At 38.8% G+C, this 23,795-nt stretch overlaps 1 protein-coding gene across 3 annotated transcripts in view; it reads right to left on the bottom strand.

The window, feature by feature from the left end:
* The window catches only part of FBXO34 (F-box protein 34), a 54,641-nt gene that overhangs the window by 25,547 nt on the left and 5,299 nt on the right, over positions 1-23,795 (bottom strand). The window contains exon 2 of one of the 3 annotated variants that reach the window (XM_084877490.1): positions 13,843-14,227. The exons of the other annotated variants lie outside the window; for them this stretch is intronic. The gene's annotated coding sequence lies outside the window, so the exon portion shown is untranslated. The remainder of the gene's footprint in view (positions 1-13,842; positions 14,228-23,795) is intronic. 3 annotated transcript variants of the gene reach the window in all.

Consider the following 23,795-nt stretch of genomic DNA (forward strand, 5'->3'; position numbering starts at 1 on the left):
ATAAAGGTGAAAATTAAATAAAGGCAATAAGTAATACCATAAAGATTAGTGCTTGGTTTGTTGTGGGTATTCTACTGCTCTTGTTCCTGAAAAAACAAATTATTCTCCTTTATGGCTTTCCTGTCTCCATGGTCTCTAATCATAATGAAGTCCAAAACATTAAGCAGTTGTTTTTCAAAGTATGTTGATAACGTAATTCAACTTCATGACTTACTCTCAAGCATATTAGTATTAACTCTATTTTGTCTTTTAAATGATTGGGGAAATAGGACTATAAATTATACAAATGCCCACATATTTAAGTAAGTTTTTCAGCTGAAATATAAAGTTTATTTGATAAAACACTACAGCTACTGTACTGCTAGACCACACAGGTTTAAAATGTGGCATTTTATCTGTCCTTGAGGCACGTCAATATTTTATCAAATGCATTCAATCTCTATTACTAACATTAGTCAATACTTCATTGACTGGCTTAAAGGCAAAAATCAGAGAGAGGACTTTTTAATCACAGCAATGCAAAAGTATAAATAAATATAGCATTGAGAAGTAAATGGAGAAAAATGGAAAATAAAGTTCAGGTCTTAGAGAAATTCCATTACTGAATTGATATTCAGTAAAAAAAAAAAATTATGAGACAATTTCAACAACTTGCTTTCAAGACTCATTTTTTAAACATTTTTTTTCAGATGCAATTAGAACTTATATCTTAGGTTAGTTCACTGCGAGTATGAGAGAAATCTATTGCTCAAACAGAAATGAAAGGGAGGGTCTTCTCAGATTGGCTATTTTTAATAGAACCCCAAAGTCTTTAAGTTCTTCAATAGGTTCAGCATCCACTGCCCTAGTTTGCTCTAAGAATAGAAACCATTTATGATAATTTCCACCAAAAGTCATGAAGTATATAAAAAATATTTTAACCATTTTTCAAAAAAAATATTTTTCTAAACAATGATAAAAAATGACTTTATAAAAATATTTTGAAAACCCAATCAGTCCTACACAGAGCTCCAACCCTAGAAAAATGGGTTGGCCACCTAAATTACTTGTTATTTACAGTGACTTTAGGCAAAATCATTTATCATTATTTAAGTCTGAAGCCATAATTTCAAACTTATTGGGCAGATTAGGTGACAATGATGCAAGAAGTTTAGCGCTCGTTCAAAGCACTGCAAAAAGCAAAACAGAGGTTTATCTTGTGTCAAAATGGCATTTCCAAAAAACTGCCCAAAACTAATTTTTTTATATTGGCTTCTATTTTCCTCTTCAACTCTAAAAAATGGACCATGTAACCCTTTCCTTTTTTGGGGGGTGGGGAGGTGTGATTTTATGGTAGGCAGGATAGGAAGAATATGATCATACGTAATAAAGAAAAACATTTAGAATGCTGCAAACCTTTTCTGAATTATATACTAAGGGAGGCAATTATTTTTAAAACAAAATATGAGAAAATCCAATCTGTATTATGTATTTGGAACCAACTTAAAGGTCAAAAGAAGAAAGGAGCTTGATTAAACAGAACACAGAAGACTAATAAATGATTCATTTCAATCAAATTCACAACTCACCCTCACTACTTTGAAGTGCAGGAGCTCTGGCTCTTGATATTTGTGAAAAGAGCAATTTGAAATATTTTGTTTTGTTGCTTTTGCTTTGCAATTAACTGACTGCTATGATCACAGAAAAAAAGAACATACAAAAACATAAAATTACTCAAGTTCATAATAAAATTAAGTGGTAAGTATAGGGATACAGAAATAGAGAATTCAAAGATTCTATCCCCCCCCCAAAAAAAATTACTTAATATTATGTCAAATGAGTACCCGAATTTATACATTTTGAAGGATATTTTCATGGATGAGTATGACAATGATGGTGTTAATGACACAGGGGGCTGGTGTTTCAAATGTTAGAGATAATCTGCTGTTCTTAAAATAAAAAATACAGCACTCAATGCTGGCAGATTTTTTAAAAAAGTTTTTAATGACAGAATGAGAGGTTACCATAGTAAAAGCTAAAATCACAAGCATAAATATAGACCTAGAGCCAATTTCATTAGAATTGAGACATACATTAACTCAGATTAAACAATTTCATCACTTTAGCAGTAAACATATGTCATCGTAACTAAGCAATAAATCCAAATACTATTCTTTCCCTTGTGTATCCTTACAAGGTATCAGATTGCTTGATTTATTTTCTGATGTAAAATACTAAATTTGTTTAATACATACAATTACATAAACATTTCTAATAAACACCCATTACTGAGGCCGTTTTAAACCCAGATTATTTTTTAAATGCTATTTAAGTATATCTAGCAATGTATTTACATTTAGTTAAAGCACTACACTAGATTACGATATTTCTCATATTTTTAATATGTTTTTTTAATTGATTTCAGAGAGAGGAAGGGAGAGAGAGAGAGATAGAAACATCAATAATGAGAAAGTATCACTGTCTGCCTACTGCACACTCCCTACTGGGGATTGAGCCAGCAACCCAGGCATGTGTCCTACCCAGGAATTGAATCTCCACCTCCTGGTTCATGAGTCAATGTTCAACCACTGATAGTTTTGTTGTTAATCCTCGCTTGAGGATTTTTTTTTTTTTTTTTTTTTCTTTTTTTTTTTTTTTTTTTTTTTTTTTTTTAGAGAGAGAGAGAATGTAAAGGAGTAGGCAGGGAAGAGAGGGAGACAGACAGACAAATATCAATGTGAGAGACACACATAGATGTTTGCCTCCCGCTCGTGCCCCAACTGGGGCTGGGGATTGAACCTGAAACCCAGGTACATGCCCTTGACTATACATGAAAAGCTGCTCAACATCATTAGCCATCAAAGAAATGCAAATCAAAACCACAATGAAACACCACTTCACAGCCAAGAGGATGACTACAATCAAAAAGATAATAAATGTTGGCAAGGATATGGATAATTGGAACCATCATACACTGAAGTTGGAAGATGTGCAGTACAGCATTGGAAAAACAGTTTGGCAATTCCCTCAAGAGTTAAACACAGAGTTAGCATATATAATCCAGCAATTCCACTCCTAGGTATGCTCTCATAAGAATGAAAACATGTGTCCACACAAAACTTGTAAACAGATGTTCATAACAGCATTATACATAAAAGCCAAAAATTAGGAACCTAAATGTCCATAATTGATGAATGAATAAACATATTATGATATATACATACAATGGGTTATTCAGCCATAAAAAAGAAAGAAGTATTTATACATGCTGCAACATGGATGAACCTTAAAAACATTATGCTAAGTGACACATAATGTATGATTCCACTTATATGAAATGTCCAGAATAAGCAAATCTACAGAGACAGAAAGTAGATTTAGTGGTTGCAGTGGCTGGGAGGGTTGGGGGGAATGTGGAGTGATTGCTAATAGCACAGGAATTCTCTCTGGTACTCTCCTGATTTGAATCAAATGTTCTAAAATGATTTTGGTGATGGCCGTACAACTCTGAATATCACTGAACAGTACACTTTACATAGGTTAACTGTGTGGTATGTGAAATTATATTCTAATAAGCCTGTTCCTAAAAAATAATAATAATGTTTATAAAGCTCTGTGAAGAAGTACAGGGTATTAAGAAAACATAAAAAAAGGAACTCTAACAGAATCTGGGGAATCGGAGGAGAGTTAAGACTTGATATATATGCATTTTAAAGCAAAAAAGGGCACAGCATGTCTGAACTACTAGTAGCTAAAAGAATTCAAGAATGGCTAGCATTAAGTGATGAGTGGAAGAGGAAGTAAAAACATAGCTCATGTTTACTGAACTTTTACCTATGTGCCAGGCACTGCTTATCCAAACCCTTAAATATATGATTATACTTAATCCTAATAACTCTTTAAAGTATAGATGGTTATTATCCATTTAAAGAAACTGAGGCATTGTAAAGGAAAGTAACCTGCCCAAGATCACAGCAAATGGTGCTATCATTGCTTAAACCAAAGCATTCTGACCCCAAAGTCCCACAATCCTTAACACTTTATCGCCCACCTTTTCCTGGAAATTGCCTACCAATTACAACAGACAAAGTTTTGTACATTCATCCTCTACAGTAACCAGATACACCACACAATTATACACAAATTTATTTCATTAAGCAAATAAAGTGGGTTTAGAGACCATGTTTTATAATACTTTTAATCTCTGGAATCACACTCAGCAAGGCAGGTTGATCACTTAGCAGCTCTGAGAACTGAAACTTCCTGAAAGGTATTTCCTGTCTCACACTTAACAGGGAGGTGGGAGTGAGGGCGTTTACTCATTATATTATTAAAATTATGTGTGTGTGTGTGTGTGTGTTTGTGTGTGTGTGTGTGTGTGTGTGTTCCCTGAACCCATACAGTGGAATGTGCTTAAAACTTACCAGTATTTGGGTAACAATGTGGATCAAGCTTAGGTTTCTGGTGTGAACATCTGCGTAGATGATAGTGCCTGAACATATGTTTGGGAGAACAATTCTGAGCTCAGTTTTGGACAAGCTGAGCTAGAAGAACTGTCAGACATTAAAATCAAGATGACTAAAAGGCAGTTAGATCTATGGACCTGGTCCTCAGAAGAACTGGACCAAGGAGGTAAATTTGGAAGTTTGGGCACAGCATGATAATAGACTAAACGCCTAAAGAGAAAGCATAGACAGAGAAAGGTCTTAAAACACTGGGTTTCAAACTTCAGCAAGTATCAAAATTACCTGGAGGGTTTGTTAAAACCCATCCACAAAGTTTCTGATTCAGTACGTCTGAGTGGGCCTAAGGATTTTCATTTCCAACAAGCTCAAAGGTAATGTTGATATTGCTGGTCTGGGGAACCACACCGGGAGAACCAAAAGCCTGTAGCAAAACCCTACAGAACTCTAAGTTAAAGCGGAAGATAAGGTACTTAAAAGGGAGACCAGAAGGAGTCCAGACTAAAGTAGGAGAAATATTACTTTAGTTAAATTATTTTTACCAAGGTCACGAGCAGCCTCCTAAACTGATATTCCAGTAGAAACTATGACTCCCTAAAAATGCACAAAATTCTGCTTGCAACAAGTATGTACTGAGTACCTACCATATGCCAGGCACATCTGTCCCCTGGAACCTATCTTCTTCCTTGGCTTGCTGCTGCAAATGATGTTTTGAACACTGTTCTCTGTTCTCTCCTTCCACCTACTCAAAACATTTCAAGTTTCCCCACGATTCGGAGTCTTCATCATACAAGCTCTACCAAGGCAATTTCACCTAATCTAAAACTTTTGAGTACCATCTATCTGCCAAGAATGCCCCACAACTCATTTCTAGTACTAACTTTGCTGCAAATCCTAATTCCAACTGCAAACCCCAATCAGACATAAGCACACCAAGCCCTTTTCCAAAGTTTCTCTCCAAAAAGCACAACCACCCATCAACCCAAAGACCCAAATCAAAAATCTGTGACTCTTCCTAAAGCAACTGTTCTCAACCTTACCTGCATATTGGTACATCCCAAGAGCTTTGGGGAAAATAAAGAATAGCATGCCAGGGCCAGGTATTAAGTGGTTAGAACATGGTCCCTCTACGCCAAGGCTGCAAGTTTGGTCCCAGCCCGGGTACATACAAGAAACAACCAATGAATGCATAAACAAGTAGAACAACAAATTGATGTTTCTCTCTCTCCTTTTCTCTAATATTAATGAATAAAATTTTCAAAAAATAAACAATGAGTTTTAGGGGGGGGAAAGAATAACACCTCATTCTTGAGTCTAATAATATGACAACAATGATCCTGTTCTACCTTTAACAAACATGACTATAAAGTGCGTAGCAAAAATGCTATGAGCACTCAATAAAGGGAGCTAGCTTTATAACCACTTCAATTTTCAGCTCTTCTGAGGTCTTTCCTGAAGTTTCTAATTAATCAACACTTCTTTAAAAGCTAGTCCATGAAAAAACAAAAACAAAAAATATATTTATAAGTCCTTCTAAGGTAAACTTTCAAAACTTAGGTTCAAATTCCTATTCCAACTTTTTCCAAATTTTCTTTGGTAGAGCCGCTTATAGTTTACTTATAAAGGGGTAAGTAAAAGTTGTTTAATAGATACATCACTGGAATCATGAACTTCTGGCTGAAATCTGGCCCACCAGTGAGTAAAGTCTTGTTCACAGAGCCATTCACAGAAACACTGATGAGCCAGAGAAAGAGAGAGAGAGAGAGATACATTCAACAAGCTAATAGGAGAAACCCATTATACAATACAACATTACTTGAAAGTGTTTGCAAATGAGACATTCAACTCTATAGTGATATCAAAGCACCATTGGCAACTGTCTCTTAGGTGCTATTTTGTACTTTATTTTCAAAAGAGAGTGACAAAGATTTAAAACAGTCACTATCTTCCAAAGTAAAGTGCTTTGTTTGTGCCCCTTGCCCAATGATGTTAGCAAATCTGTCTACTTTTTCCTGAAAAGATTTGCAGAGATCAGAAAATGTTAAGTGAGTTCATTTAAAGCTGTAGAATTCTGCCATTTTTCACCAAAGATGGCCAGTTTCTTATAACTTTAGCACAACAGCATAGTTCATAAATAGCCAGAAATATGTCAGAAAACAAAAGAATAAAAGCTACCAAAAATTGAGAATGGCATAAAAGGATGGTTCTATTTGACTACTGTGTTTGCCTTTATGTAAATAATTAGTAGTACATCTGTGTTACAAATGAATTAGAATTAAGTTATATATTTTAGAAACAAAATGTATATGCAAATACCACTCAAGTACGTAAAAACCTTCCTTTTTTTAAAAAAAATTACTATCTGGTAAATAGAGAGGGACTTACACTGTTAGCTGAAATGGACTCTATGGAAGTAAGCTTTATTTATATTTACAGCACAGTTAATAAAGGTCCGTGGGTGGTGGGAAAGAGAGGACTGCTCCCTTTTTAAAGTACTCTGTACTTTAACATGAAGTAACCATGTTTCCAAATGTAGATAAATTAGAACTATGAATACCTAACAATGAGGACAGCAGTGAGAAGAAATTAAAAGGTATTTTTCAGTTTTGTTTTTCTAGAAATGGAAAGGCTTTAATTTTTTAAAATATATTTTAATGATTTTTTTACAGAGAGGAAGAGAGAGAGATAGAGAGTTAGAAACAATGATCAGCTGCCTCCTGCACATCTCTTACTGGGGATGTGCCCGCAACCAATGTATATGCCCTTGACTGAAATCGAACCTGGGACCCTTCAGTCCGCAGGCCGTCGCTCTATCCACCCAGCCAAACCGGTTTCAGCAAAAGTCTTTAATTTTTAAATGAACAGAATATGCATATAATCTGAAGTTTCCTTATTTCCAATATGATATTTGAGTCCTTTTTATAACCCGTCCCCAAGAGGTCACACAGTCTGAACCTCTCTACCGTCATTATTTGCTCCTACTGGTAGAGAAGTCATTCCACCAACAAAAACTGTTCAACCTCAGAGAGCTGTGCCAATGGATTAATAGCACGCTTTTCAAACTTTAAACCTAATACAAAAGGAAGTTCATTTAATATCATCATAGTACCAAACCCTGGTATATTCAGGGTCCTAAGTTTATGGGGGTATATTAGGTACATCTCAAGTGTTTTTAAGCAGGTTGTCAAGCCAGTTGACATAACCAAGACCCTTCCTCAAGAGTCTACCTATATTCCCAGTAGGGAAAGGAACCATGAGAATTGCACCAGCAACCAAGCAAAAACTTGCTAGTCCAATTCACTTATAAATATATTTACTATTATAAATGTATCTCCAAACAAACTGCTGAAATTTAAGGAGCTAAGAATTGTTTCATTTTTGCTTTTCTCCCATGTCACATCCTAAGAGTGGTTTCTATTGTATAGGATACCTTCTAACTCCAGGCAATGAATGCACAATGTCTTTTACTATTTCTTATACTCTACTCTGCTCCAATATGCGCAATATACTATTTGTTTTCCGTTTATTCCAGAACAGGAACATGAAACTACGCTGCTTAAATTAAGAAACAGGAGCAAATATTGATGGTAAGATTTTGACTCATGATTAACTCACAAGCTCTGACAACTCTTAACCTCTTTACCACTTCCATTATTCATCAGAAAAAGAAAATGGATCTAGTTCAAATCACAGGCAAATCGCTTATACTATGACGTATTATTTGCCCAGAGTGGTTAGACTGGATTTAGAAAGAACCTTGCTAAGAAAAAAACAAACAAACAAATTCTTAGCCTATAATCAATTCATCTCTAAACCACAGAAACACCATAAAATGTGTTTCTCATATCTACTAAGTAACCAGTTAGCATACTTTCTAATTATAAAGTCTATTTTAGTATTCAGACTCACCGTTACTTATGACAAAAATAACTACTAAAGGGAGTTTCCTTGAGAAGACTCCTTTATTCCTACACTTAACATCCTCAATAGGTTCTTTTACCATACGTTAATTAATATAAACAAGAGTTAAGTTCCTATGGCATCTCATAACAAAAAGACACTAAACAAAATATCATTATTCAAGAACCAGCTATACTTTCTCCCAAACAAATACTACCAAATCACCTGATGTGTGCAAAGGTATTCTAATTTCTATCCTACTAACTATCCTAACATCATACAAACTTCCTATTGCACCAAGCAGAAGCAAACTAGCATACAGCCATTTTCCAGGTCCAAACTTCTGATTCAAGATGAAGGAATTCCAAAAGTCACCTCCATTTGATATCCTGTTATTCAAACCTAAAGGTTTGGTGGGAATACGCCTACCAATAAACTAGGGGTGTCGAACTCAATCAGAGAAGGGGCCAAAATCTAAAATCCAGCCTAAATCGTGGGCTGAATGGTTTACTGAACAGTCATAAACTGACAATGTCATAAACTGACAGCGGAGTGCAGTGATGACAGCGCGGTGCGGGCCACATTGCAAGGCCTGGCGGGCTGGATTTGGCCGGCGGGCCTTGTGTTTGACACATGTGCAATAAACCATTTTGAGGCCTCATGAAAGAAACTATCACTTAAGAAATTAAAAATTACTCCTTTACTTTTTCTTTTTTTTAATTGTCTAAAGTTTTACATATGTCTCCTTTTTCCCCGGTTGACCCCCCACCCCCAGCCATTCCCACCCTGGGCAAGCCCCACAGCCCCGGTGTCTGTGTCCATCGGTTATGCTAATATGCATACACAGAAGTCCTTTGGTTATTCTCTAACACCACCACCCTCAGCCCCCCACCATTTGTCTCTGGATTTTGTTATCAGATTTTCTGTATGCAACTTTGCCCTTCCAGCTTGCCCTTCCTTGCTGCTGGAGCTACATCTGCATCTTTTAGCCTAGTCCCTTTGCTTGGTCTCTAGCTCCCCATGGTGCCCCCTGCCGCTCTGTCTTCCTGTACCCCAGAACTGACCCAGTGCTTATGTTCTGAACTGTACTATCTACCAGACAGCAACCGGAGGTGGGGAACAAGAAATGGTGAACTATGAGTACTTGTGACATGACTCACCTGTTGTAACCAGCTGTTTCATAACCTGCCCTGCCCAAGTGGCTCAAATTGTACACCCTGCTGCCCTCAAACAGACCCAACCTAACTCTTTAGAATGGCTATGCTTTCCCTGGCCACCTGCCTTTACCTAAAACTCCCTACTGAAGACAAAAGAGTAACATTAATAGATTTCAAGGACTTGCTCCACTCATGTGAGGGGGGGAAGGGAGGGGGAGAAACAAGGTAAGTAATCTAAACTAAAACCTGTAGTTCCAAAAAGGGTCAAGTTTGGGGGAACAAGGGGAGTGTAGGAACCACTAAAGAGTTTTACTCTTTTAACTCACCTAAATTTTACAAATAGACAGTTGAGAGTATGGCAAGGAAAGGCTCACGTGTTCCAGCCTAATGGGTCATACCAAAGCAAAAAAAAAATAATAAAAATGTTTAAGAAGTAATTTCCTCCTGCCAGTCCTTCCTTAAACATCCATTTATAAAGAAACTTTTAACATTTCTGAAATCCCAAAACTAGGACTGTCAGTGTGTTTTATATGGTAACAAAACTTCCCTAATATCTTGAGCACGTATGATTATAAGTGTGAGTTTCTGGCCACGTACTTTTCATTCCTAGTTTTCTGGCTGTGCTCCAAGACTACTTTTTTTTTTATCAAGTTATCTTTACTGAGATCCTTTTTGACAGTGGGGGAATAAGAGGACCTTTAACAACTTTTATGAAAACATTTGCACATATACATTTCAGCACTTACCAAGTGTTCTTTTGAGGTTTTAAAGAGAAAACCACAGTCTAAAACGACCTAACCCTGCCCTGGCCGAGTGGCTCAGTTGGTTGGAGCACCTTTCCGATGAGTCAGGGTTGCAGGTTTGATCCCTGGTCAGGGCACATACAATAATCAACTAATGAGCCCTAGCTGGTTTGGTTCAGTTGACAGGGCAGTGGCCTGGGGACTGAGAGTCCCAGGTTGCAGGCTTAATCCCCAATAGGGGGGATGCAGGAGGCAGCAAGTCAATAATTCTCTCTCATCATTGATGTTTCTACCTCTCTCTCCCTCTCCCTTCCTCTCTGAAATCAATAAAAATATTTTTGGGGGGGAAGGGGAGGGAATCAACCAATGAACACATAAGTAAGAAAGAAAGAAAAAAAGACAACTGCGTACCAAAATTTCTGCTGTGGGCAATCACTGCCATATCCAAATCACATAATTGTTGTTATTAGCAGGGAGAAAAGGAAAAAATTAACACCTGAGAACTAACTATATGCCAGGCATTTAATATATGTATGTTTAACTAAATTCTCATAACAACCAGTTAGGTAGCTATTATTATTGTCCAATTACAGATGAGAAAAGGGGCGATGAGAGGTTCAGTAACTTAAGTAACTTACGTGTAACTAAGTGGCAAAACCAGATTTGAACCCAAGCAGCTAGCTCCAATGTCTGGGCTGCGTTCTGCTAGACTGTACCCTACCCTAAAACTTTACTCTGAAATACAGGAAAGATAACTATTTGAACAATTCTAAACCCTAGATCATTAAGCCTCTTCACAAACCCAATTATATTTGAGACTTTACATTATTTGGGGGGGGGGGGGGGAGAGGGGGACCTGGTGGGTCCTGTTTTAACGAAAATAAACTATCTAGAGAGAATTAACAGACCTATTATGGGCATCATCAAAAATAATGGGGTTCCCTAACTGCTTATCCTAATGCAAAGCTCACCAGTTGAGAGACCCTATCTAGGTACTGAAGTCCCAATCAGTTTTATATTGCTTCATTCTTCCATTGGATTAGTTAAATCAGTATCAAACATCTGAAACATGAAAGAGACAAGAATCTGACAAAGAAACAATTAATAAAATAGAACTTGTTAAAAGCCTTCTAATTGAAATCCTCAGAGTCAAGATACTACATCCATAAAGCAAGATAGGAAGCTGTGAAAAGGCAAAAAAGAATGAAAAAAGACTCTTAGAAAAACAAAAAATTTTAAGGCAGTATAAGATTTGAAGTTGTGGAGACAAAAATCAAGAAAACAGACCAAAACCAAGAAGAAAAAAATATCAAAGGAAACACAACATCAGTCCAGGAGGAAGGCATTTGACTAACAAGAACTCCAGAACAAAAAGAAAAACAGAAATCAAAGAGAGGAAACTTTCAAAGAAATATTAATTTCCCACAACTAAAATATTAATAAATTAATAGAAGAAGACTTTGCAGAAGTCTACCCCTTAGTAGGGACCATTCCAAGTTCAAACAAATAGAGGCCCAAACCAAGACATATCATTGGGAAGTTTCAAACAAAGACAACCTTTCAGAGAAAAGGCAGCTTATCTACAAAGGAACAAGAATTAAAATAGCCTAAGACATCTCATCAAAATCAATAAGGATACTACCTTTGAAGTTCTAACAGAAAATTATGTTCAATCTAGAATTCTATTCCCAGTTTAAGAATATAATAAAAATATTTCAGTCTCACCTTAATATGTACCCCAGCAAAACAAAGCAAAAAAGAAAATGATAAAAGAAAAAGAGATATATAGGAAACTAGAGGCCCAGTGCACAAAACTCGTGCATGAAGGGGGGATTCCCTCAACTCAGCCTGCACCCTCTCCAATTAGGGACCCCTTGCGGGATGTCTGACTGCCAGTTTAGGCCCAACCCCAGGGATCCGGCCTAAACTGGCAGTCAGACACCCCTCTCACAATCTGGGACCACTGGCTCCTAACTGCTCACCTGCCTGTTTGCTTGATTGCCCCTAAATGCTTCTCCCTGGCAGCCCGATCACCCCTAACTGCCCTCTCCTGAAGGCCTGATGTCACCCCTGATGCCCGCCTCTGCTGACCAATTTGGTTCTGATTGGTCGGTTCCTATGCCAGTCAGCATCAAAAGCTCTGCCTCCTAGGCAGCCAATGGCTCCTCACAGCACCCACTTTGGTTCTCATTGGTCAGTTCCTATGCTAGTCAGTGTCAGAAGCTGCCTCCTAGGCAGCCATTGGTCCCCCACAGCACTCAACTTTGGTTCTGATTGGTTGGTTCCTATGCCAGTCAGCATCTCCAGGCCTATCTCTGGGCCTGATCAAAGAGGCAGGGCTTTAACAGCAGCCTCCGGAGGCTAGGAGAGAAAGAAAAGCCTGCTGCTGATGAAGATCAGAAAGAAAGAGGGAGAGAAAGAGGTAAGTACACTGATCAACAGCTTCCACTGAGGTTACAGATCAGACCCTGACTCACTTTCTGGGTCTCAGCCACCTAAGCAGTCAGTGCTGGGTTGCCAGGCTGCAGCTGGGCAACCCAGTGCTGACTACCAGATGGTCTGCATTTGGTCGCAGGCTCAGCCCCATCCTAAGCCCCAGGCTTTAAGCTTGGGAAGCGCCCACCCCCTCCTCCCATCCTACCCCTCTGATCGCAGGCTGGGCCCCTCCAACAGCCTGCTGGTAGTGACCTGGATGCCAAGGAGGTTCCCAGGACCCAGGTATGTATGCAAATTAACCTCCATCTTTGTTGGACTAATTTGCATACTCACTCTGATTGTGGGCGTAGCACAGGTACTGTCAATTTACATGTTTCTCTATTATTAGGTAAGATAGGAGTATAGTGGGGGAGGGGGGGGGGAGAGATAGGAGAATGAAAGCAAATGACAGAACACCAGCTGAGCAGCAGTTCTCCATAAAGCGCAGATTGATAGAGGGCATCAGGAGGAGATAAGTATGAAAACAGGAGATACTAGAACTTTTACACTACCTTTAAAAAAATGAAATATCTGCCCTGTATAGTTTGAGCATCATCCCAATATGCCAAGGTTGAGGGTTCGGTCCCCAAAGCTCATACAAATGGAGAAATAAAGGAAGTTTTAAAAACAAATCCTACAACTGAGAACTCTGACATGGGAAGATAACGGCATCCTGTTTTAACTTTGGAGAACTACCTTCTCCCCATCCCCAATACACTGATTCAAATGGGGCTGATCCCACATCCATCCCCAAGGGCAGGCATATAACCAAGCCCTATTCTAATCTAGTTATTTCCACCTTGCAATAGTTACTTGTTCAGAAATAAACACACAGCCTAGAATCAAGTCCGGTGGGAGAAAGGGTAAAGGAGAAGTTCCTGAAAATAAAGCTAAAAGACAGAAAGCAGACATAGTAAAAGACCAATTATTTAAAGCAAGGTTTGAGCACCTGAATCCTCCTGAACTCTAAGTTCTGGGGGAAATTTTCCTTTTTCAGTTAAATTATGATTGACGTGGTTTTCTAACACGCCAAATTATCCCTTACTAAAATGCTCCTTTTTCAAAGCAGGAAGTCAAAAGATATCACCTATTGTTAGTGAAATAAAATAAATACACAGTACTTACCAAGGTAATCAGAGAGCTAAAAATAATGATGTATCAGAAAGAAGGTGGAGAACAGGATAGTAGTGGTGGGAAATAATTCTTCATGAGTCTCTATATCTCGCAAGCAAGGCACAGTCTGATCTTTGTTCTGGACTATACTTTTACGGATGCCCATACAGCAAACAGTGTTGGAAATTTGCTTCCTCAAGAGCAAATAACAGCCGAAACAGGTTTGGCTCAGTGGATAGAGCGTCGGTCTGTGGACTGAAGGGTCCCAGGTTCGATTCCGGTCAAGGGCAAGTACATTGGTTGTGGGCACATCCCCAGTGTGGGGTGTGCAAGAGGCAGCTGGTCGATGTTTCTCTCTCGTCGATGTTTCTAGCTCTCTATCCCTCTCCCTTCCTGTCTGTAAAAAAAAAAAAAAAAAAAATCAATAAAATATATTAAAAAAAAAAAAAAAGAGCAAATAACAGGCATACTTACTGTCTCTCTTCTGGAGCTGGAGCAAAAGATGGCATTATAAAATATTTGAAATCCCTTAACTCAGAGGGTTTTCTCCAGTAACAAAATCTACTAGTTGAACCAGTGTTAACTGGTCCTCTCTGCAGTGTCCTGTGGGAACTGAATCTTGGGACAATGACACAAATGAATGCTAATACTCTGGGTACTGCTATTGCTCTGAGTGATACTGTACTTCATCTCTGCCTCTGGGCCCTCCACCAACACAAAATCTGTGTCTTCTATCAACATCCATAAAGCTGTGGCAGGCTAACTAAATACATTTAGACAGTAAAATCTCAGATCCTTTACCATTCTTTTTTTAAATATATTTTATTGATTTTTTTACAGAGAGGAAGAGAGAGCCAGAAACATCAATGAGCGAGAAACATCGATCAGCTGCCTTCTGCACAACTCCCAATGGTAAGGTGACCAGATTTTAACATTGGTAAAGCGGGACACCATTGACCTGGGGGGGGGGGGTTCTTGATTAAAAATTTGGTCTATATGGAGCAACAAATATTTTCATAGAACACAAAAATAGTATTATAATATATATTTTTAAATTTCAACATAAGTACAATTTACAAATATAATAAAAAATTATGTATAGTATTATTTTATTCTTTGGCATATTTCTCATTTGAGTGAATTTTTTTAGTAGATTGCTTTCATTGTTTAAAAGGTCATGAATTTTTTCACAAGAATTTGTTAAATTATATTTCACACATAAAATGGCTTTCAACACTTAATTGATCCATTTTCATACTCATTTGCAGTATCCCATATAGGCTAAAGCACTGTCATGGAGGTAGAAATCTTCATCAAAGCAAAGATGCCTGAACTACAGACTAAAGTAACTGGTGGGTAGAAAGTAAAGAGAATAATTCTGATGACTGAACTTGAAATAAAATCTCTTGCCCTACTTGGGAAACAAGTTTACCTCTCCTGGTTCCTAGACAATAGAGCAAATGTGTCCTTTGAGACTTCTTTGTTAAACTCAAATTTCACCTTCAGAAACTCCAGATAATCAATACTTTTGTTCCAAGAGTGATTTTACCATTACAAATTATACTTCATAATAATACTTCTTGAAAATTAAAAATATTAATATTTTTAATTTTCAAGAAGCAAATGAGCATTTTAATACACAAACTCCTACAACTGAATCTGCTAGAAGGTGTCTAAGTTAACCAGCAAAATAGAAAACAAAACAGAATTTAAAAAACAAAACAAAACAGGAGAAACCGCCGAAACCGATTTGGCTCAGTGGATAGAGCGTCGGCCTGCAGAATGTAGGATCCCGGGTTCGATTCCGGTCAGGGGCATGTACAGTACCTTGGTTGCGGGCATATCCGCAGTAGGGGGTGTGCTAGAGGCAGCTGATCGATGACTCTCTCTCATCGATGTTTCTATCTCTCTCCTCTCCTCTCTGTAAAAAATTAATAAAATAAAAAATAAAAATAAAAATAAAAAAAACCAGGAGAAACCAAGGTGGTGGCAAAGGTAAACAACTAATCTAATGCACAACAATTTCAAAACTACAACTAAAAGACGTGGTCTATCACCCAGAACCACGGGAAAGCTGGTTGAACGGAAGTCTTACAAGGAGAAGGAAAGAGAAAGGAGCACAAGCGCTAAAAAGCTGAAAAGCTGAGGTACGGAGGCACATGAATCCGGCTGGTGGCGGGCAACTGGGCGCGTGGCTTTTTTTCAATCAAAAGGGAAAGAAGCTCCCGATCATCCTGAAGTCCAGTTTCTAGGGACACCCGGGGACCCAGATGCCTACGGGGAGAAGCTGGCCTGTCGGCCATCGGGTCCAAAAGCGAAGGTGACTTTTTTGCAGAGGAGCGCGCAGCAATCATTGTTTACTGCACTGGAGCACGGGGACTTGGAAATGCTGAAAGGCAGAGAGGGCTGTCCGCAGCCATCACTGTTTGCCAAGCCCCAGCCTAGTGACCCCTGAGGCCCTGCCTCCCCCTGATCCTATAAGACTAATACACATGAAGCAATGAGCAATAAACAATAATATACTGAATAATGAAGTGCTAATTGGCCGAGTACTCAATATACGCCACAGGAATTCAGGAAATGGAAAGACTGTAGAGGGGCTGGGAGTCCAAAGAGGTTTTACTCTAACAGGCTTTCTATAATGGATGATTACACTTAGAGAAATGGAAAGGGGAAAGCAAGGCTCAGAAAACTGCCTAATTGAGCACCAGATTTGTCACAGACAATCCCACAGACATGTGATGGAGTATAGGATCTTACAAAAAGTTTCAAGAGCTACTTTTAAATGTGATGCCACGGCCCAGTTGGTGTGGCTCAAATGTTGAGGGTCTACCTATGAACCAGGTGAACCAGGAGGTCACAGTTTGATTCCTTGTCGGTGCAGATGTCCGGGTTGCAGGCTCAATCTCCAGTAGGGGGTATGCAAGAGACTCTCTACCTCTCTGAAATATTGTGTGTGTGTGTGTGTGTGTGTGTGTGTGGGCTGAGGGACCCCCTCTCCCCGACCCAGTGCACAAATTTCATGCACCGGGCCTCTAGTACACTATATTTTACATAGAGATAAGCAAAAGCAAAAATCAATACTAATAGGACAAGAAAAATAAACAGCTCAAATATTTTTCTTTTTGTAACCCAATAGTCTATCACACATACTCCATATTGGAGGCCTAGAATGCCACCTGAGTGACTAATCAGGAAAAGACAAATCCAAGTAAAAGACTCACTAAAACTTTAATTGGTTAACTAAGAGTACAAGGGAGAGGGGACTAAGTATGACACAATGGACAGATACTATTTGCTACTCAGCATCCAGTAATCCTTGGATGTGAATTCACTTCTCTCCCAACATGCTGCTTAGGTAGCAATGACCTCATCCCCAGCTCCAGGAAAGGCCCATGCTGGCTAAACCAAATAGATATCCATATTCTCAGTGACTGGTTCATCACTACTTGGAATTTATTAAACTTATTTGGCCTAAGTTATTATTTAATAAAGAATATTATTTAATATTATTTGGACTAAAATATTATTTAATAAAGCACATATTAATCATATAATTAAAAAAATAATTTGGTTAACTATATATTCCTTTTTTTTTTTTTACTATAAATCCAGGATTTTATTAAAAATTTCAAAACACCTAAAAATGGTAAATATCATGACAAATCAAAGATAGTTCAATCATTAGGAATTTTTTCAAATGTTTTGTATACTAATAAGTCAAAGAAGAAAAACTATATAGTTAAGGATGGCTCTCAGGTACTCTCTTCCTGTAATAGACATGCAACTCACTGGCTCGGAAGAGGTCAGCCATGATAAGATCATGGGAAATCACGTCACGCAGGAGCCAACCTCCATTTAACAGAACGGCTTCTTGATTCCCTCTCCTAGAAATTATTAGTGAAGCCTGACACTGGGCAAGAGTTCTAATTCATGATTAGAACTGACAATCTGATCCTTTGTGTTATACTGGAGTGTGGATTGGGATTTTTTTTTAAATCAGTTTTTATTTTTCAATTATAGTTGACATACAATATTATATTAATTTCAGGTATATACTCCAATAGTATATACTTACTAAGTGATCATCCCAATAAATTGTGTACCATCTAACACCATACATAGTTATTAGAATATTGACTATATTCCTTATGCTGTGCTTTATATTCCCATGACTATTCTATAACTGCCAATTTGTACTTCTTAATCCTTTCAACTTTTCTCCCATCCCAATCCCCCATCGATATGGCAACCATCAAAATTCTCTGTATCTAGGAGTCTGTTTCTGTTCTGCTTGGTCATTTTTTTTTAGATTCAATTGTTTATAGGTATGTATTTATTGCCATTTTATTGTTCATATTTCTTCTTTATCCTTCTTCTTAAAAAAAAAAACAACCCTACATTTACTGTAATACTGGGTTGATAGTGATAAACTCCTTCAACTTTTTCTTGTCTGGGAAGCTCTTTATCTGTCCTTCAATTCTAAATGATTGTCTTGGTGTGGGCCTGTCAGGTTCATGTTGTTTGGAACTCTGCACTTCCTGGACTTGTTAGAGAAGTTTTCTGTCATTATTTTTTCAAATAGATTTTCAATTTCCTCTCTCTCTTCTCCTTCTGGTACTCCCATAATATGTTGGTACACTTGAAGTTGTCCCAGAAGCTCCTTACACTATCCTCATTCTTTTGGATTTTTTTCCTTTTTGCTCTTCTCATTGTGTGTTGTTTCCTACATTCCAAATCGCTGATTTGATTCTTTGCCTCAACTATTCTATTGATTCCCTATAAAACACTAATTTTAGTTAGTGTAGCCTTCATTTCTGACTGGCTCTTTTTTATGGTTTCCATGTCTTTTTTTACGGTCAGCCACAGTCCTGTTTTACCTGGGACCACCTAGCATGAGTTAGAAAGCAAGCTGGAGGTGCCCAGGTGAAGCAAAGCTTCCAGCCAACGGGGGCTGCCACTAATACTGAGCCTGGGACCACTTAGTGAGAGTACAGGGCACACTGAGGCCAGGTGCTGCTTGTTTGAGAATTTAGGGAAATCTGAAGCATGAGCCAAGACAGGCCATTATATGGAAAAGCCATTGGAGATGGCGTGAATGGACCCACAAACTGGGTGGGGCTGGGGGGGGTCTCAAGGAATCACCACTGTGAGGCAAACAGTGATATGTTGATTGAGTCTCAGTTTTGGTACCTGCCTGCTGGCTCTGTGGGGGAAGTTCTCAAAAGAACAATGGCCTCTGCCAGCACTTCAGCTAGGAGAAAGCTGCTCTGATACCAGACAGTTCTTCTCCACAAGCCCCCAATGCCTTCTGACATGTTGCCCCAGTGCTGGAACTCAGAGGGAGTGAGCCCAAGCAAGTTTGTGCTCAGACCCTTTAAAACTGCCTGGGACTCCAGCAGCTTGCCATCTCATTCAGCCACAATCACTGTGGATTTTACAGCCAGAAGTCATGGGACTTCTTTTCCTGGCATTGGAACTCTGGGCTGGGGGACCTGGTGTGGGGCTAGGACCTTTTGCTCCTTTCAAGGAACCTCCACAGCAAGATATTCCTCCTGGTTTTTACCTGTCACATGTGGATGTTGGACCAGCCTGTTCCATGTACCCTGCTCCCCTCTGCTCCCTGTACCAGTTTCAATGTGGCTTCTTCTTTAATTTTTATTCCTTTCTAAACACCCTGTACTTTTTTTCTCATCACCATTTATCCCCCGTACCCTCTTCCACCTCCACCCACCCCCGCTCCACAATCACCATGCCGTATTCCATGTCCATGAGTTTTTGTTGTTGTTTTGCTATCCCTCCACCCACCTTCTCCAGGGCCCCCCTCCACCAGAGCTGTCAGACTGCTATCTATGAGTCTATCTCTATTTTGCTTGTTAGTTCAGTTTATTCATTAAATTCCACATGAGTGAAATCATATGGTACTTGCCTTTCTCTGACTGGCTTATTTCACTTGGCATAATGTTCTGCAGGTCCATCTATGCTGTCATAAAGGGTAAAATATTCTGTGTTTTTATGGCCAAATAGTATTCCACTGTGTATATATGTACCATAGCTGTTTCATCCACTCATATACTGATGGACACTTGGGCTGCTTCCAAATCTCAGCTATTGTAAATAATGCTACAATGAACATAGGGGTGCATATATTCTTTCAAATTAGTGTTTCAGTTTCTTTAGGGGAAGTCCCAGAAACAGAATTGCTGGGTCATAAGACAGTTCCATTTTTAATTTTTTGAGGTAACTTTCCACCATGACTGAACCAATCTGCATTTCCATCAACAATGCATGAAGATTCCCTTTTCTCCACATCCTTGCCAACACTTGTTCACCCATTCAGGGCATTATCTTTTCATTCTGTTGATGGTTTTCTTTGCTGTGCAAAAACTTTTTAGTTTAATGCAGTCCCATTTTTCCCCCTTTTGTTTCCCTTGTTGAGGAGATATATATTTTAAAGAAGTATTCCTATGAGGAATGCCAATGTGGCTTCTTCTTTACATCTTTAGTGGTAGGTCTTTCATTCAGCTAGATTTCAGATAGTTTTGAATGATGGCTGTTCTGTAGATTAGTTATAATTTTGATGCAGTTGTGGAAGACGTAAGTACCACATTTACCTACACCGCCATCTCGATGGGAAGCCAAATATATATATTTTTAAATATATTTTATTGATTTTTACAGAGAAGAAGGGAGAGAGATAGAGAGCTAGAAATGTTGATGAGAGAGAAACATCAACCAGCTGCCTCCTGCACACCCCCTACCAGGGATGTGCCTGCAACCAAGGTACATGCCCTTGACCGGAATCGAACCCGGGACCCTTCAGTCCGCAGACCGACGCTCTACCACTGAGCCAAACCGGTTTCGGCCCAAATATACATTTAATATAACTATTTCCTTTGTAGTCCTGTGTATTTAATTTTTTTAAAAAAAATATAACTCAGAAAAGGGGTCCTATAAGCCAAAGGGGTTTGGAGCAAAATAATCATGAGACCTGCCCTACATCTTCTATAGAAGCACCCTTCCTTCCCCTCCTCTGAAATTCATGGCATGAGGATGTGGAGCTTCAGCTGCAGACAAACATGCTGTAACCACAAAGGGACCAACACCCCATAGAAGCAGAAAGAAGAAGATGAAGTTCTGATCACATAAGTACAGTGGATCAAGCTACACCTTTGGACTTTTCAGCCAGTGAGTTGAGTTGGGCTTTTTGTTATTATCACAATATAAAAAATCTAAATGGTACAGTTAATTTCAGTTGTTTCTATCTTAACATACTGCGGACCAGTAGTTTCATTGCTAGCTTTACCCAGTGGCCAGTTAAGTTTCTATTGAACAAGCACAAAATACATTTTACATAAATGTTAACGGCACGCTTTAAAATTAAATACCCACTGCATTTTGAAGTTATTTACTACATGTTGAAGTTATTTATTACATGTTCTTACAAGCTAATATCTTTTTAAAGTATGACACTTTGTAAACTACTGTGTAATATGAAGTGGAGCTAAACAAAGCTGGCAAATTCTCATGATCCATCCACAATGTGTTAAGAAACTAGAATAAAAGACCTAAGTCTATGCTTTGAAACAGCAAAATTATAGAAGATTTAACTTTGTCACATTGAGGGGATCTGAGGAAAATTAGTTTAGTTTTCACAAACTGAGTGTACTGAATATTCACTCTGTACTTACTCCAATCTATTCTCATATGGACTTCCTATAAGTCATAGAGGATGGACAACTAAAAACTACAATTTCCAGATGCCCTTGAAGCTGAGGTTTTACATATGACATAAAACCTCAGTGGAGAACAGAAAGTAATATATAATGATGGTTCTGTCTAAGGAAGTAAAACTTCTGCCAAAGTATGGTGGCAGCAGCATTCTGCTTCAACAACACAGTCCACAGTGTCAATAGGCAAGCTTTGCTGTATCTTTCTTATTCTAAGAAACTTAGTCTAAACTGTCCATTCAGTCCACTCAAAGTTTACATATCTTCCTTTCCCAATAAATCCCATTTGCTACAACTTCTTAGAGCAAATGCTCTTGCTAAAGTAAACAGGGATATACAAAAGAAACATTGTATTAAGTTAGGAGCCTAACAAGAGTTAACAGCTTATGGATACAGATGTAGGCATAACCTGAAAAGAATTATAATGGAGAAGCCCTAAGAGGTGAGGCATGATTACAAGAAATACCACAGAGTCAAGAACAAAGCTTTAGATTAGGAGTGTCGAACTCAATCAGAGAAGGGGCCAAAATCTAAAATCCAGCCTAAATCGCGGGCCGAATGGTTTACTGAACAGTCATAAATTGACAATGTCATAAACTGACAGCGGAGTGCAGTGATGACAACGCGGTGCGGGCCACATTGCAAGGCCTGGCGGGCTGGATTTGGCCCGCGGGCCTTGTGTTTGACACATGTGCTTTAGATAGTTTGGATCTGGAAGAGAATTATCAGCAAAACTGAGAAATCAGAGGCAAAGAACTAAGAGAAGAGAATTTAAAAGATGAAGAGGTCTTTTATATAAATAAATCCCAAAGATGACAAAGGAGGTAAGAATTTAACTGAAAGGTCAGTTTTTCACATTACTCCCCTCCTCAAAAAACAGCTCAGTTGGTTAGAGCATTGTTCCTATACATCAAGGTTTTGGGTTTGATCCCCAGTCACAGAGTACATACAAGAGTCAATCAACCAATGAATGCTTAAAATCTTTCTTCTTTTCCCTCCCTCCCTTCTCTCTCTCTCTAAAATCAATTAAAAATTTTAAATTATCATGGGTACAGCATAATGCTCACACTCCTCCCAAAACTGGGTCCCACCCTTGTCTACTACTGTTCCTTTACATCGTAACTTCTAATCAAAAATTAAAAAATTAAAAAAATAACTTCTAATCACACTCCATTAAAAATAAATAAATCTGGACCCTAAAATAAAGGCCCAATTCAAGACCCACACCTAGGAAGCTTTCTCTGGCAATACCTAAACTAAAACCCAAACTAAATTATAAGCTTAAAGAGAGCAGGTCACAATGGCCTGTATTTCTCAGTGGTTAGAACATCAGCTCTTGCACTGAAGGGTCCAAGTTCAATTCCTAGTCAAGAACACAGCCCTAGCCGGGACCGGTTTGGCTCAGTGGATAGAGCGTCGGCTTGGGGACTGAAGGGTCCCGGGTTCGATTCCGGTCAAGGGCATGTACCTTGGTTGCGGGCACATCCCCAGTAGGGGGTGTGCAGGAGGCAGCTGATCGATGACTCTCTCTCATCGATGTTTCTAACTCTATATCTCTCTCCCTTTCTCTCTGTACAAAATCAATAAAATATATTTAAAAAAAAAAAAAAAGAACACAGCCCTGGTTGGGGTACGTGCAGGAGGCAACCAATTGATGTCTCTCTCACATTAATGTTTATCTCTCTCTTTTTTGTTTTGTTTTGTTAATCCTCACTGGAGGATATTTTTCCATTGATTAGAAAGATTAGAAAGAGGGAAAGACGGAGAAAAACATTGATGTTGCTTCCCACACTTGCCCCAACCAGGGCCTGGGCCAGGGATGAGCCTGCAACAGAGGTTCGTGCCCTTGATGGGAATCAAACCCGAGACTCTTTGGTCCACAGACCAACACTCTATCCACTGAGCCAAACCAGCTTCTTTCTCTCTTTCTCTCTCTCTCTCTCTCTCTCTCTCTCTCTCTCTCTCTCTCTCTCTCTCTCTCTCTCCCTCCCTCCCTCCCTCCCTCCCTCCCTCCCTCCCTCCCTCCCTCCCTCTCTCTCTTTTTCTGTCTCTCTCTCTCCCTCCCTTTCTTCTACTCTCCAAAAATCAACGGGGAAAATATCCTTGGGTGAGGATTAACGAGAGAGACAGACAGAGACAGAGAGAACAGTGCCTGTATTCTTGATATCTTTATATACTGATTACCTAACAAAATGTCACCCAAATGTGCTAACAAAGCAGGCCCTCTGCGCAGGT

This window comes from Pipistrellus hanaki, assembly GCF_964339955.1.
Source record: "Pipistrellus hanaki genome assembly, chromosome: 1".
Classification (NCBI taxonomy): Eukaryota; Metazoa; Chordata; class Mammalia; order Chiroptera; family Vespertilionidae; genus Pipistrellus; species Pipistrellus hanaki.